Source organism: Camarhynchus parvulus, chromosome 6 (genome assembly GCF_901933205.1).
Source record: "Camarhynchus parvulus chromosome 6, STF_HiC, whole genome shotgun sequence".
NCBI lineage: Eukaryota > Metazoa > Chordata > Aves > Passeriformes > Thraupidae > Camarhynchus > Camarhynchus parvulus.
Window position 1 is genome coordinate 27,601,411 of NC_044576.1, and position 13,994 is coordinate 27,615,404.

Below are 13,994 nucleotides of genomic sequence, written 5' to 3' on the forward strand. Positions count from 1 at the left end.
AATTCATTGACTCTTGTTCCATCCAGCAGTAATGAAAAATAACACTCAATGTTCTGCAAGGCTTCATTTCTATTTGGATCACTTCTTTAATTTGGTATAATTTTAAGATACTCTTCTGAACCAGATCCTGAACTGAAACAGAGTTTCACAACATTGCCCTGCAGATTATAGTGATGTGTGATGCTGAAGTGGTACCAACAGCAGTGGGAATTAGGGAGTTACCCACCCTTTTGAGAGTGTTTATAGAATCTGTTTTTCTCTTTTATAGCATAACAGCACCAACATTTCACTTCTGAACAGCTGGTATTAATTACAGATCATGTACACAAGTGATTGACACAAGGCTTCTATCATTTCTGGGTTTATATCCCTTTATGAACAGGGCATATAAAATCCAGAATTATTTCTCTAGTTGTCTCTTACAACACAAAATGACCACCATTAATAAAATACATGAACTTTTTTTTTTTTTTTTTCAAAAACGTCACACAGCCTCTAAAAATTGCTTCCAACTTTGGGACAATAGTGAAGCACTTAGCTTTAATTCCCAGTGATTCAATTAGACTCAACAAGACACACTGCTGAACAGAACAGGCTTAAGACAATGCCTAAGTGTTCTCCTTAGACAGATCCCTGGTGAGCCTGAAAGTTATCCAGGCTCAATGAAGGCAAGGATTAATTATTCTTTTGGGAATACTGACTGTCCTCTAGGTGGAAAACCAACTTTGTTATAAATAATCCTTTTTAAATTAGTTATGGATTGCCCTCAGAAAAAAAAAAAAAAAATCCTTTCCTGTTCCCTGGCTTCTCCCACCCAAAGGGCACAAGACATTTTGATTAGTGGAACTTGGTCTTTTCCCCTGGTATCCATTAATTTTTCTACAAAAATAATTGGCTCTCCTACAGTAGCAGGCCAAATTATGATCCTAACTTGTAAATTCTTTCCTACCAAGATTCCTACCTTCCCTTTGGAAAAATATTTTTCTGCCCTATTTTTAAACAATTTTACTATGCCAAGACGCTATCTATAGAAGTGTTGCCTTTTGAATTCTCATCCAAGGAAAGCAACCATATAATTTTTTATTCCACTCAGGTGTATTCACCAGAACCAGCAGGGCTTTGGGAGTGATGGTGCTGTAGGAGGCCAAGGATGGGCTTGTGCTGGTCACTGTTGGTCCCACCAGTTCAGTAAATGGCAAAACTGACCCACTGCACATTGAAACAGAACCAGGGGAGCACAGAGAACCTCTGCAAAAACACAGACACAGACACAGGCAGCAAACACTGAGAGAACAATCAGCAGGAGACACAAGAGAGACCAGAGCATTTCACTGGCACTCCCTGAAGAGTTGTGGAGTGCCCTCACTGGAGATATTCCAGAACCATCGGGCACAATCCTGTGCCCTGTGCTCAAGGATGATCCTGCTTGAGCAGGGAGGATGGACCAGAGGAGCCACTGTGATCCCTCCCAACCTGACCCACTCTGGGATTCTGTGAGATACAGGAGACAAAGCCAGGACAGAGAAGACACCAAGGCACGGGGAAGAGAGAAACAAAGATGATGCTGGGGCAGGAGAAATGCTCAGAAATACCTGAGAGCCTCTATCAACTCCAAAAGGACTGCAGCCAGCAGAGGAGCTCCCATGGAAATAACTGAGCAAGGAAAAGGAGCAGTCAGTGAAGGGAGCAGCAGTGGCAGGGTACCAGGGTCCTGCCCCACCCCAGCCTCACCAGAGGTACTGAGGACAAGGAGTGACACGGACTGGAAACCAGAGTGCCCAGAGAGAACACGAGGTGTGTTTCTCAGAGCACGTGTTTGCTTGCTTTTATCTTCAAAACCAGAATCAGCAACTAGAACTCTTGTTACTTGTGAGAAAATGAAATTGATTGAATGTCCCCTTCTCCAAACTGGGGATTTTTGGCTCACCCCACTCACTGTTTCAGCTGTAGGAAGAGCTGCCTCTACCACCTGAACCCATGAACTCTGTGGTCTCAAATTTAATGACTAAACCCCCTAAGCCCTCCCCTCCAGTGAGATCAATCGCAAAAGCTCTCCCATTTCTCAGTATAAAATATCTGCCATCGTATCTTCAGAGAGCTGGCTCCTTCACACAGCTGGGAAGCAAGGAATGTATGGAATTCCACTACTGGGACACATGGGAAGTGGTCAGGCACGGCAGGACTGCACACTGTGCTTGCCCAACTCTTTGGATAGGAGTATCTGTACCTTCATGGGAAGTAACTGCTATTAAAAAAAATAAATTAAAATCTCCAGTAAACATGCAGTGCCTGAGCTGGCATCTCCTTGGTTATTTTTGTTCCTCTCTGTATCAATGCTGCACACCAGAACTGCAATTTGAAACCTAATATTAAAAATAAATTTAGAAAGAAAGTACAGAAAAGCAATGCCATAAATGTGCCAACAGAAATATAATTCCTTTACAATTGCATTGCCTTTTAAAAGTAATAAGATGTTTACAAGATAATCACATAGCACTGGATACTCTTTATGTTTTTTTGTACAAGTAGGAGTAGTGAAATTCCAACACTAAGACTGCCTTGTCACAGCTGTGAAGCAAGGTAAAAGAAACTCTCTGCTCCAAAGATCGCAAATTCAAATAATCAAGGCAGACAAGAGGAATGTTCTTATCCTCATTTTACAGATTAACACAAGGAGAGATCAAATTACCTCCCCATGGTCACCTTAAGAGCCTCTAACACAGAACTGTTCTATTGTTTAGTACTTTAACTACAAGTGTATTTTTTCAACATCTACTATTATGCGTATTTATAAAATGCCTTTTCTGTGGTTTGTACAAGGTAGCACAGGCCCTTAATAAAAAAAAAAAAAAACCAAAACAAACCAACAAACCCCAAATGCCCAGCCCCAAAAGCAAACTGCCAAGCAGAACCAAATTTGAAACTAAGTAAACTGAAGCAAAAAGAAAATTAACTCCCCAATCCTCCCCCTGCCAATGTGTGATTGCATAATCTTGTCATGTGCACCAAAAGCAACAAACTTGGAGACTTTCCCAGGTCACCTGGGGTTAAAAGTTCCAAAGCCATGAGTTCAAATCAAGACTGTATTTCATCAACGACCATGACACTGGGACAGTGTTAGGGCCCAAATCCCATTACTCAGCATTCCCCTGGTTAACACAGGGAATAAATGTAAAGACTGCAAGTACACAGAGCACTGGAGAGACAAAGTTCCCAAGAGAGAACACATTTAAATTAGCAGGCAGGTAACATTTGCATACTCTTCAAGGAAAGTCCCATCTAAAGCAGCTACATTACAGAGAAGGAATAAAAGCTCCTTTGGGGGCTCACAGCTCTTGGGATTGGCAAATGGAAGAGAAGAAGGTTGGAGCAAGCATACAATCAGTCCTCTTGGTCAAAACCTGAAGGGGTATTGCTATCATGCTTTATCAAAAGTATGGAGAAAAAACAACAGAGAACAAAATCCCTCTGCAGGACTGAACCATGGGCCAAGCAACACAGGAAATACGGGAGCATTTTGGAGACTGCACCTTCTGTGTGGCTTCCTGGGAGAGCCAGCACCAGAGAGCACCTACAGAGGAGCTGTGAGAACATGGAAACAGGATCACTGCAACTTGGTACCCAGTAGGTGCCAGCACCTTCCCTTCAGCAGAATGAGTACATGAAGAACAGAAATCATAAAGCCTCTGTGCCCTCTTCTTTATTCCAAAAAATCTTCAACCCCTCATACTTTCTCCTTTTATCCCTCCAAGCATGCAGAAGCATGGCATGAACAGCAACTAATCCACTTTCATAGGTGTGCCCATGGATGATCCTGCCCAAGATTTCATCAGGTACAAAGCTGATTACCAATATGCTTTCACAGACTAGCACTTGAATGCCAGGGCTGCCTTCTCATCAACTGCTCAAAAAATCAAGAAATCAGGGCTAAATCCTCAGTTTATGTGAACTAATGGAGAACTAACTAATGAATGAACTAACTAATGAAGCTACAACACTTGTGTCACACAGAAACCTGGCTAGCAGGCTCCCAGCCCACACACTGACCTCAACATAGAAGCAGCAGGAATGCAGATTATTCCACATGGGCTTTAAATTGCCAGAGAGAGTTAATAACCAGACAAACATGTGCACATGCAAACTTTCTTTATCTTAAAGGATAAGAAGAGAGAAAGTTGCCCTTGGATGCAGCACAGTGATAATAATTTAGCTGAGTAACTAGATAATAAGGGCTCATAATTGGAAATAGATAAGACCACAGAGAGATGAAAATGTGGTATCAGTCAGACACAACTTCGGAAGCGCCGTCCGCTGTCAGCAGAAAACACCCTGGCCTCAGGAATTTTTTTTGTGTATGAACTAACCAGGCAGACACTGAAATCATTCTACAATATGAGCATAATGAAGCATGCTAATTTGCTAAAAACTGTTACCAGCCATTTTTCAATTCAGTGAGCTGGAGCTGTATTTTTCCAGCTGAAACCAGCCCCTCCAGTGCCTGCCTAACGTGGCTGTGAAATGACACTGGACTGAACTGCTTTTGCAGCCTGCTCAAACCACAGCAGTGGCTGGAAGGGAGGGCACCAGCTGGATTGCACTGACTGCATTTTGCAAGAGTATCACTGTAGGGAGTGACATTTAGAGCAATAAATCCTGACCTTCTGACTCAAGCGGAGGAGAAAATAAAAAGTAACCAAAACAAAAACCGAAAGAAACAAACAAAGCAATCAAAAAACCCCACCAGCAAACAGAAAAAGGAAAATTGAGGCAGAAACAAAAGAGTTAAAAAAATTGTTGGGAGAAATTACTTGAAAGTAATAACGTATAAAATCAAAATATTTAACAGATTCCATCCTTTCTCTTTCTGCAGCCATGAGATATGAAATATCAGTAACTTCACTCCAAAATTAAAGAGAACATTTAGTTATTTTAGTCCATTATCTCTGTGAACAGGAAACAAATATTTATATTCAACATAAAAATAAACAGCCATTTTTAATAATGCATTAAACTTGGTGGGGAGGGGGAAAGGAAGCAATTTAAACACAAATATTTTTCAGATTTTCAACCATTCATTGTCAACTTCTCCTGCTCTTCTATGAAGGTTTTTTCCTCCCATTTTTTACAAAAATGATGGGCTTGCTTTAATTTTTTTTTGCAGGTAAATGACAACTTTCATGGTGCAAGATGCTAAAACTGGATTTACAGAGTATTCCTCAGCTACAACTCCACACAACACAGGGAATCCAACCAAGGGAACATCAGCTGGGGGAGGGGACAGAAACATATAAAAGGACCAAACTTGAATGCTACACATATTTTATGTACACTTCAAGGAAACCAGCAGCCCTGTCTTAAAATGTCTCTCACAAAACAAGCAACAGAAACGACAAACTGAATGATAATACACTTATTTTTCTGAAAAGATGACTGACATAGTTCATTCACTGATTCTGAAACCTGCACTTTCCAGGATTTGGGGTGAAATTCCTATTTAAACCATCCCTGGTATGGCTCACTGACAGGGGTAGCAGGTCATCAGTTCATGACTGATATTATAAAAGTAATCCTGTAAATCTGAAATAAGGGATCCCAAAGCTACAAAGTAGCCAATAAAATTTATGCTGGGTCACCACCTTTCATCAACAAAAATTATCAATATACTGGATAGTGGTTATTACTACAATCCTCCTGATATCTATGACACACTGTGGCAGGCATTTGTCATATATGAGGCATTTGTCCGGGCTCTCCTCAATCTACACATCTGTGAAGCTGATTGCACTCAGTTTTCATTTACAACATTTCAAAAAGTCTTAGCACAGGTATTCAAAGCTGCAAAACTGCTCACTCTTACTCGACTTTACTCCTTCTTATTTCTATTTCTGCCCTAGTTTGAATTTCCCCCATGGTATTTTTTACAGAGTCCTCAGAAGTAAAGAACACAGACTCCACAGAAGAGACTGAGTCTGAATCTGTCTGTGATAATGTAATGCCCCCAAACCACATCCAGTACACTCAAATACAACTCATGATCTATCTTGCATCTTCATAATACAATCAATGACACAGACCAGCATTACTGCAAGGAAACACCCCACAACCATTTCTAAATTGTTTAAACTAGCAAATTCTTCTGTAGGAGGCTTAAAATGCTACTTATAGGTAACTGATACTCAATTTACTGCTGCAAAATTCAAGTGTTTTGCAAAATCCCATTTATCCATTAAGATTTAAAATATACTCTCTCAAGTCCGGATTTTAATATATCAATATTTATCTTTAAAATTTTAAACTAGGTGCTGCAGTGGCCAAAGCTACTTGAACTGTAGCAAATACAGGTAAAAACTGTCAACTTGGGTTAAATCACAGAAAAAAAACCCAAACAAACATGTGCACACAGAGGGGACCCTGCTGTGCAGATACACTAAATTAGATGTGTTCCAGACTCTACCCTTATTAAAGCAGGTACAATGATAATAAATGCAACCCACTGCAGGGCTTCACACACCATTTTTACAGAAAGGAAAACAACAACTGCCAATCACAGCATGCTCATCTGAAATGTGAGGGTTTAAACCTCAGGTGACCGTGACTGGCACATTAGGTTTCAGCTCCAGTCTATCAATAAACATAATTACCTTTTTCTTTCACCATGGCAAACAATTCTTCTTCTTAGTGGAAGCAGCAAGAATTAGCTGAAGTAATTTAAACACAATCTCTTTTCCAGCAGTGTTTGGCTGAGATGGATTTTAAAAAAAGAAAAAAAAGGAAGAAGAAAAGAAAACAAAGAAAAAAGGCAGCTTATTCCAGATAATAATCTTTCCAACAAGGTCTGATCAGGTCCGATTGCTCATCACTGCCTCTTTCCTTCTGGTTCCTCTGCTCTTTTCCCAGCGTGGTGTTTTGCTGTGGCTAAAGGCAGCTCATCACTGCCTGTGGCTCCAGCCCTGTGCTGGGAGCTCCAGCTGCCCTGGCAGCCAGGGCTGGATTCCAGCACTCCTGCTTTCCATTCTGACACCCCTGTGCATTCACCCATTCCCTGCTTTCCATCCCAACACCACCCTGCATCCACTCCTCTGCTTTCCATCCATCCATCCCCCTGCTCTCCAGCCCCATGCCACCCTGCATCCATTCCTCTGCTCTCCATCCCCACACCACCCTGCATCCATTCCCTGCTCTCCAGCCCCACACCATCCTGCATCCATTCCCTGCCCTCCCAGCCCAACTCCACTGCCTCTTGCTCCCCAGTCACCGGCAAGAGACTGCCAGGGAGATGTGAGGGAGAGCAGGGGAGCTGTTCCAATGCACACACAAAAGCTAAAGTGGTATTTATGAGCTTTCTGTTATTTTATTTACTCAAACTGAGCCAGGATCAAGAGGGGAAACAAAGATGAGCACAGGCAAGTGCTGAGGCAGGCTGCAGCACAGTGGCATTTCTATGGTGAGCAGTTTATCCACTCCTGGATTTAGCTTTAAAGCAATTATTAGACCACAAAACATGTTAATAAATGGTCTCTCAATGCTTACTGACTGTAGAACAGTGTAGAGTAACATACAGCCTGTGTAAGATGGCAATACATATCTATTCTCTACTTCAAACAACAATAAAAATAAAAATGGGAACTGTCACTGCCCAGTGAGCACCTGAGTTCTGAAGCCAGGCAGTGCTATTGAAATAGCACTGTGTGTCAGAGTAAGTGCTGGATTCTGGAATAACAAATAATTGCAAATAATAACTTTTCCTGAGTTATTCCTTCGCAGACGACAGCCACAGGTACTCATGGAACTGAGAAGACAAAAGGTATTGAAACAGCATCACTGAGACAGGAATTTCACTGCCCAACACATCCCCAACAAGACAAAGCACCAGTGTAGAATCTGGGCCTCAAACTGACCTCCCAATTTATGGCTTTCCAGGCACTAAACTCTACTGAGAAAGGACTGGTCAGTAAACTGATGTTGAAAAGCAAACAAACCAACCCTTTAGAATATTGGTTAAGTCTCTGGTTTAGAATATGTCAAGTCTCATCATCACATACCATCTATTAAAAGATGCAGGTCAGAGTCAGGGGAGACAAAGCTTTTCTTTTACAAGCAAAATTTTATTCACAGTTATGAAGTAAAGATTGGAAATATGACTAATCAAAATCCTGAACACCCCTTAAAAGTTACTTATACATTTTTTAAATACATATATAGTGTCAGCATCAAGATTTTGGAGAGTCTCTGTCACTACTACTATTACTTAGTTCCTCATTTTATCTGGCTACCAGTGGTTTCCCCAAAACAAACCTATGGCATTTATGCCTTTGCCTAGAGAGTAAATTTTATATCTGTGGTTTAAAGGCAGAGAAAATAGCAAATGGAAATGAACTGACTTGTCAAAGACAGAGGTGATCTCAGTAGCAGAGAACTGGGTCAAATATAAGATATTCTAGGCTAAATTATGGACAGATTCATGGAGCAAAACTTGACCACAGCTCAGTGCAAAATCTGCTGTATGTTATGTGATAGAAGTGAAATTCCATTCCTACTGCACCCTACATTTACACTGCTCACACCTCCACAAGGGAATTCCTTCTCCATGCTACTCTACGTAGGGAGAGAGATATTAATGTAAAGAAACAAGCTGTAGGCATCAGCCAGACAGAGCAGCAGATGGCTGATACCTGCTGGAAAAAAATCAGACCACGCACACAGCCTTAAAAATATTTGCAGTAAATAAATTCTAGATGTTTTGTATAAATGCCACCCAGAACAAAGGAAATGAATTAAACAAGCCAGTCTGCCTCACCCAGAAGGTATCTCTTATTCAGTGACATTTTTTAATAAATAAATCACAGAGAGAGAGAGAGAGAGAGAGAGAGAGAGAGAGATACAGGCACAAGCATGGAAAAAAATATAGTTATTCTATTCTAACAAATCAAGGCTGGCTTTCTATTGTTAGCAGCCCAACGTGTAAGAGCAGCACAGCACAGGCAGCCTAGCATTCCTGCTCCTATGACTCAGTGTGTTACTATCAATAGCATCCAGGCTCGAGTGGGGAGCTGGGCTGAACCCCACCAACACGGAGGCATAAGCCACTATGTCACACTTCTGACACATCAGAGATGTCAGGCTGTAACTCACCCTGGCCGTGTTCTTTTTCAGGCTGTATTTTGTAAACAGTTCGGGGACAGCCTCCTGAAAGGGGCACATCTGACCTTCATTCATAAATATTTGATTTGATGTGCAGGGCTCAGCCTATGGACACACACCCATGTGTGTTAACCCCTTCCTGGGATCCTCAAAAGGCTGGCAGGGATGATCATTCATTTTTTTTTTGTTCCAGCAAGCTGCTGACACAGAAGCTGCCTGTTGGTATGGGGACTTTCTGTTCTCTGAGTACATTCCTCCATTTTTCACATGTGCTAGAGATTAGCACTGCTGTATCTCACATTGCTCAGCCATGGGGGCTGCAGTGGTAGACTACAGCAGCATGCACATAAAATGTAATTTAAAAATACAAGCTGCAGTAAATTATACTGGAGTAAAATATAATCTACTCCAGAAAAAAGACATATAAAGATCAGACATTAGTATTGTAAACAAAACCTCTTTACAATAGGATGGTTTTTTGGTTTTAATCTCATTGTTCTAAGTCAAGGCTAAAATTTTGACCTTGCCGTACAACTCAGAATTGACTCAGATATCCTAAACCAGAAACGAAAAAGGAGTAGACAGCATTCTAGCAACAATCCCTTGGCACTTATTGTTATTTAGGAGTACCTATTTTAAAGGAAAGCAAAACAACTCTTTTTCTTTAAATACCTTTAGCACTGTACAAACTAAATAAAGTCTTCCTTGAACACAGTGTGGGTGGAAGAGTCTCAAAGAGTTCACTACAGCTAAACAACATGCTCATGTTGCTGTTATTTTCTGGTGAAAAATATTTTGTGCATTCAGCAAGAGACCAATACTGAGATCACTCCACAAGGGGAAAGAGTTTTGCTATTAGTTTTGCTTTTTCTTGTACCTTGATAATTTTGAAAAAGTATGAGTAAGATACTAAGAAGTTTAGCTATGATTTAAGGTTTGTTATTCTCATTTTAAAAGCTGATGTTCATATTTTTGTCTTGCACTCATTCTTCACAGATGAGATCGTGGCTTAGAAGTATCAGCATACAGTTTTTGTTCAGTCTCTTCACAACTGAACTGGTATCTCTTGTTCAGAAAGAAATAAGGGAAAAAGGCAGGTAGAAAACAGAAAAAGAAAGGGGAGAAGTTGTTCCACTAAATAATATCAAGGAAAATATCATCTGTTTAGTGTCTTGCTTCCAGCAAAGAGCCTGGAACAAAGTTTTGACAAGAAAGGCTGCCCCAGGCTTCCACAGCTTAACCACTGTCCAGCCTAGGTGAGTTAAGAGCCATCACCTCTGTGAAGTCTCAATTACAGCATTTTGCAAAATGCTCCCTTCTCCAGAAGGAAATGCCACTCTCTCATTACCTGCTCTGTTATCCTGACTTACCCGTGCCTGCTCAGACAAAAACCAATAATGTCAACTTGGGATTTCTTCCAAAAGCCCCATGACCCAGCAGTGGTCCCGGTGCCCTAAGAGGCAAGCCTACAGTTCCCATTTCAGGATTCTCAACAGCTATGTATTAACTATTTCCTGGCTTCTGTTTTTCCTGACCTCACCCTCCTCCAGCAACCTGGTGTCTGTCCCTCAGCCACTTGGACAGCTGGCCCATCTTCCATCTTCTGGAATCAGCTCCAGCAGCAGAGCTCCTGAAGGGCTGCAGCAAAGAACCAGGCAGGCAACTGACTGGGAAAGCCAAAGGTGCTGCTGGAGCTTTTCAGGTTCACCAGAACCAGTGAGCAGAATTCAGGCTGTACCTGACAGAACTGATCCCCACACCAGGTGTACCCCAAATCTTCCAAGCCTGCTGGCATTGTTATTCTGAAAGTCATCCTTGAGCCTTTCCAACCCTGCACACAGTTTTTGCTCTGTAAAAACTTCATCCTGCAGCTTGTGCAATGGTCTGAGGCTGCCAGGCCATCCTCACCACACTGCCCTGTGGGAACCAGCAGGAATTAAGGAGCTGTGAAGGCCCCACAGATTGACCTCCCCACCACAGACCCTCTGGGCTGCCCTATCACAAGTTTTAAACAGTCCAGAGGAGCAGACACAGACCCACCAGGGAGAATTTGGTTCTTTCTCAGCACATACTGTGGTCCTGCCATCCTACACCTTGGGACCACACTGTCCCTATTGAGAATATTGATCTTCAAGCAAACAATGTCAGAGGGCCTGCCTTTTAACCTCTTCCTTTCTGCTGTGCTGGGCTTTGCCCTGTACCTGTGTCACGCCACCTTCAACACGATCAGTCTGAAATATTGCTGTTTAAAATCACATGCCATCTTTCTTTCAGAGTAAACAAATCGAAAATTTAGCAAATACATCAATCACTTGATTCAGTCAAATGCATAGTGTAATCATTCTGATCTGCCAGGATTTGGGGGTTTAGTGCTTTTTTTAGAAATAGAATAATTTCATATTCTTTCAAATCAGACTCCTCGGGAATAAAACATTTGTGAGGTTTTGATCTATTAAGACATCTGGATCTCTTAAAGCAAAATCTGATTTTCTGAGATTCTTGAAAGCAGGACTTTTTTTAGTACACTATTACTCAACAGTCTGCAAAATAAAGTCTAATCTGCTGCAAAACAAAATAAGAAACAAGTACAACTTGGCTTTTTTCTAAATATTAAGAAGCTTAACACACACACTTATGTAAAAAAGCACCTGAAACCATCAAATTATCTTTAGAAACAGATGAGAAAAGATGGTTACATTATACTTCTTTGCCAGTATATATAATATAATGTACTCCAAAAATATACAAGCTCACTAATGGGTAAATCTTCTGGTTGCAGGTGTGTACAAACATTTATCTCTGAAGATATATTCATGTTATTGATGTAACAACTGGCTTCCAAACAGCTTATGCTATTGCTGATCCTTAGAAAGGAGATCATGCTTTCTTCACACCTATGTGACCTTCACAGTATGCACACATAGTTGGCACTAAATTGACATGTGGTGCAGTAATATGAGTACAGACAGTGCTTTAAACTTTGTATTTTTTAAAACTACCATATAAAATCTACACTATTCACATGCTGTAAACTGAATTTATTGAGCTAATTCATGAACACAAGCAATACTGTTGCTGATAAAAACATAATAACCTTCACTGCCAGTCACCACAGCAAATGCTGAAAATTGCACGAAGGCAGGAATCCCCACCAGGAAAGCACACATGCAAGTGTCATCCTTTACTGTGCATGCCTAAGGTTAAGGAGATTTGATATTGAAAATCCACTTCAGAATTGGATTAACTGTGCAGAATAAACCCCACAGCCTGTCTTGGGAGTTTTTGGCTCAGTGAAATCAGCAGAAATGCTGTAAAGACTCTCTGGTCTAAAGAACTTCTCCCTGAGAGGTCCGTGCAACACCAGATTGAAGCAGCTCCCTGCCAATCTGTTAATTTGCAGAGTAAAGCAACAAGTTCTTTATTTTGCAGTGCTGGGAGATGTGACAGTCTCTCTACCAAGAACTAACCTTTAGTGTGTGCCTCAACCACACAACACCTAGCAAAGCTTTCCACAAGATCATGGTGCCTGGGGATGAGGCAACCCACCACCGTGTGAGCACTGGGTACAAACCACCCTTAGATCAAGCTGGACTATTTAATTGTCACTGTGCCAAATGAGAAATTCCTTCTCTTCTGATTCCACACTAAACTATAAATAGGATTCTGGAAAGAGGCACCTAAATCTGTCCTGCAAATGTATCTCTCCCAACAAGTATTTGCCACTCCAGTGTCCTATCAAATGAACCACAGAGAACCTCAAAGAAAGCTAAAAAGATGCTTTATACAATTTGGTTATGTAGTGTAATATTAATATATTCAAACAAGATTTTACAGCAAATAAATTTTTATCACCTTACTCCAGCTTACGTGATTTTTCTATTTGTGGTTGTGATTTTATCTGCTAGCTAGGGAGCTCACTCGTTTCAGCATGAGCACTTTTACATATTTGAACATTTCTCTTAAATTATTTGCTGCCATTTCAATAATAGGTTCATCATAAAATATTAAGCAGACATAAAACAAATTGAGAGTAGGAATAACTGATTCCAAATTGTGCACAGACTGGAATTTCTAAAAGGTAACTATAAAAGCTATAGCTTGTGCTCCATAGGAGAGTCACATATTTTAAATCATTCTTCTTAAAGAAGAGTTTGCCAACTTAAAAAATAAACAATATGTTACATCTTCCAAGTACTGATGTATACTCATAAGCTAATTCGGACTGTGTTTTTTGCATTTTACAGTTTCATGTTTCTATGTTTATATTGAAAACTGCACACACAGCTGCACCATCTAATTCACATGGTAACAAACTAGTGATGAGCATCCCCTGGTACCACGTGTTTCTGCATCCCACCATGAAGATTCACTCTTTAAAGTAAAGTAACCAAAAACAGGATATCAAAAGCAGGATAATGCAAAAACTGTAATCGCAACCATCCATTCTAACACTCTTCTTCACCTCTCAGCTGCCCTGTGTCTGCATGACCTGGGTGAAGAACATTCTTTGTTCCTTTTTCTCCTTTCTCCTCCATTAACTATTTCACCACAGAGATTAACCAAATATCTCAAGCTGAGATATACAGGTATACAGGAACCACTCCTAAGGTCCCTGTATACAAAAGTCTACCCAGTGACACCCCCACCTCACAGGCGTAAAGGACGAAAAGAAGCCAACAGCCATCAGTATTCATCTTCTTCTTCCCGGTGCATGAGGAATGGATGGGAGAGGAAGAACCAAGGGAAGGGGGACACCAATCCCCTCTCTCAGTCCCATTCCACTCCACTCATGCTGCAAAGTCAAAGCTGCAGTGAGCGAGAACGGCCATTTCCTCTGCCCTTCTCTCTGCTCA

At 41.0% G+C, this 13,994-nt stretch overlaps 1 protein-coding gene across 10 annotated transcripts in view; it reads right to left on the minus strand.

Annotated features, from left to right (window-relative positions):
- ABLIM1 (actin binding LIM protein 1) overlaps nucleotides 1–13,994 on the minus strand; it is a 189,426-nt gene that overhangs the window by 108,508 nt on the left and 66,924 nt on the right. The window contains exon 1 of one of the 10 annotated variants that reach the window (XM_030950808.1): nucleotides 9,133–9,168. The exons of the other annotated variants lie outside the window; for them this stretch is intronic. The gene's annotated coding sequence lies outside the window, so the exon portion shown is untranslated. Of the gene's footprint in view, nucleotides 1–9,132; nucleotides 9,169–13,994 lie in introns of those variants that run through there. 10 annotated transcript variants of the gene reach the window in all.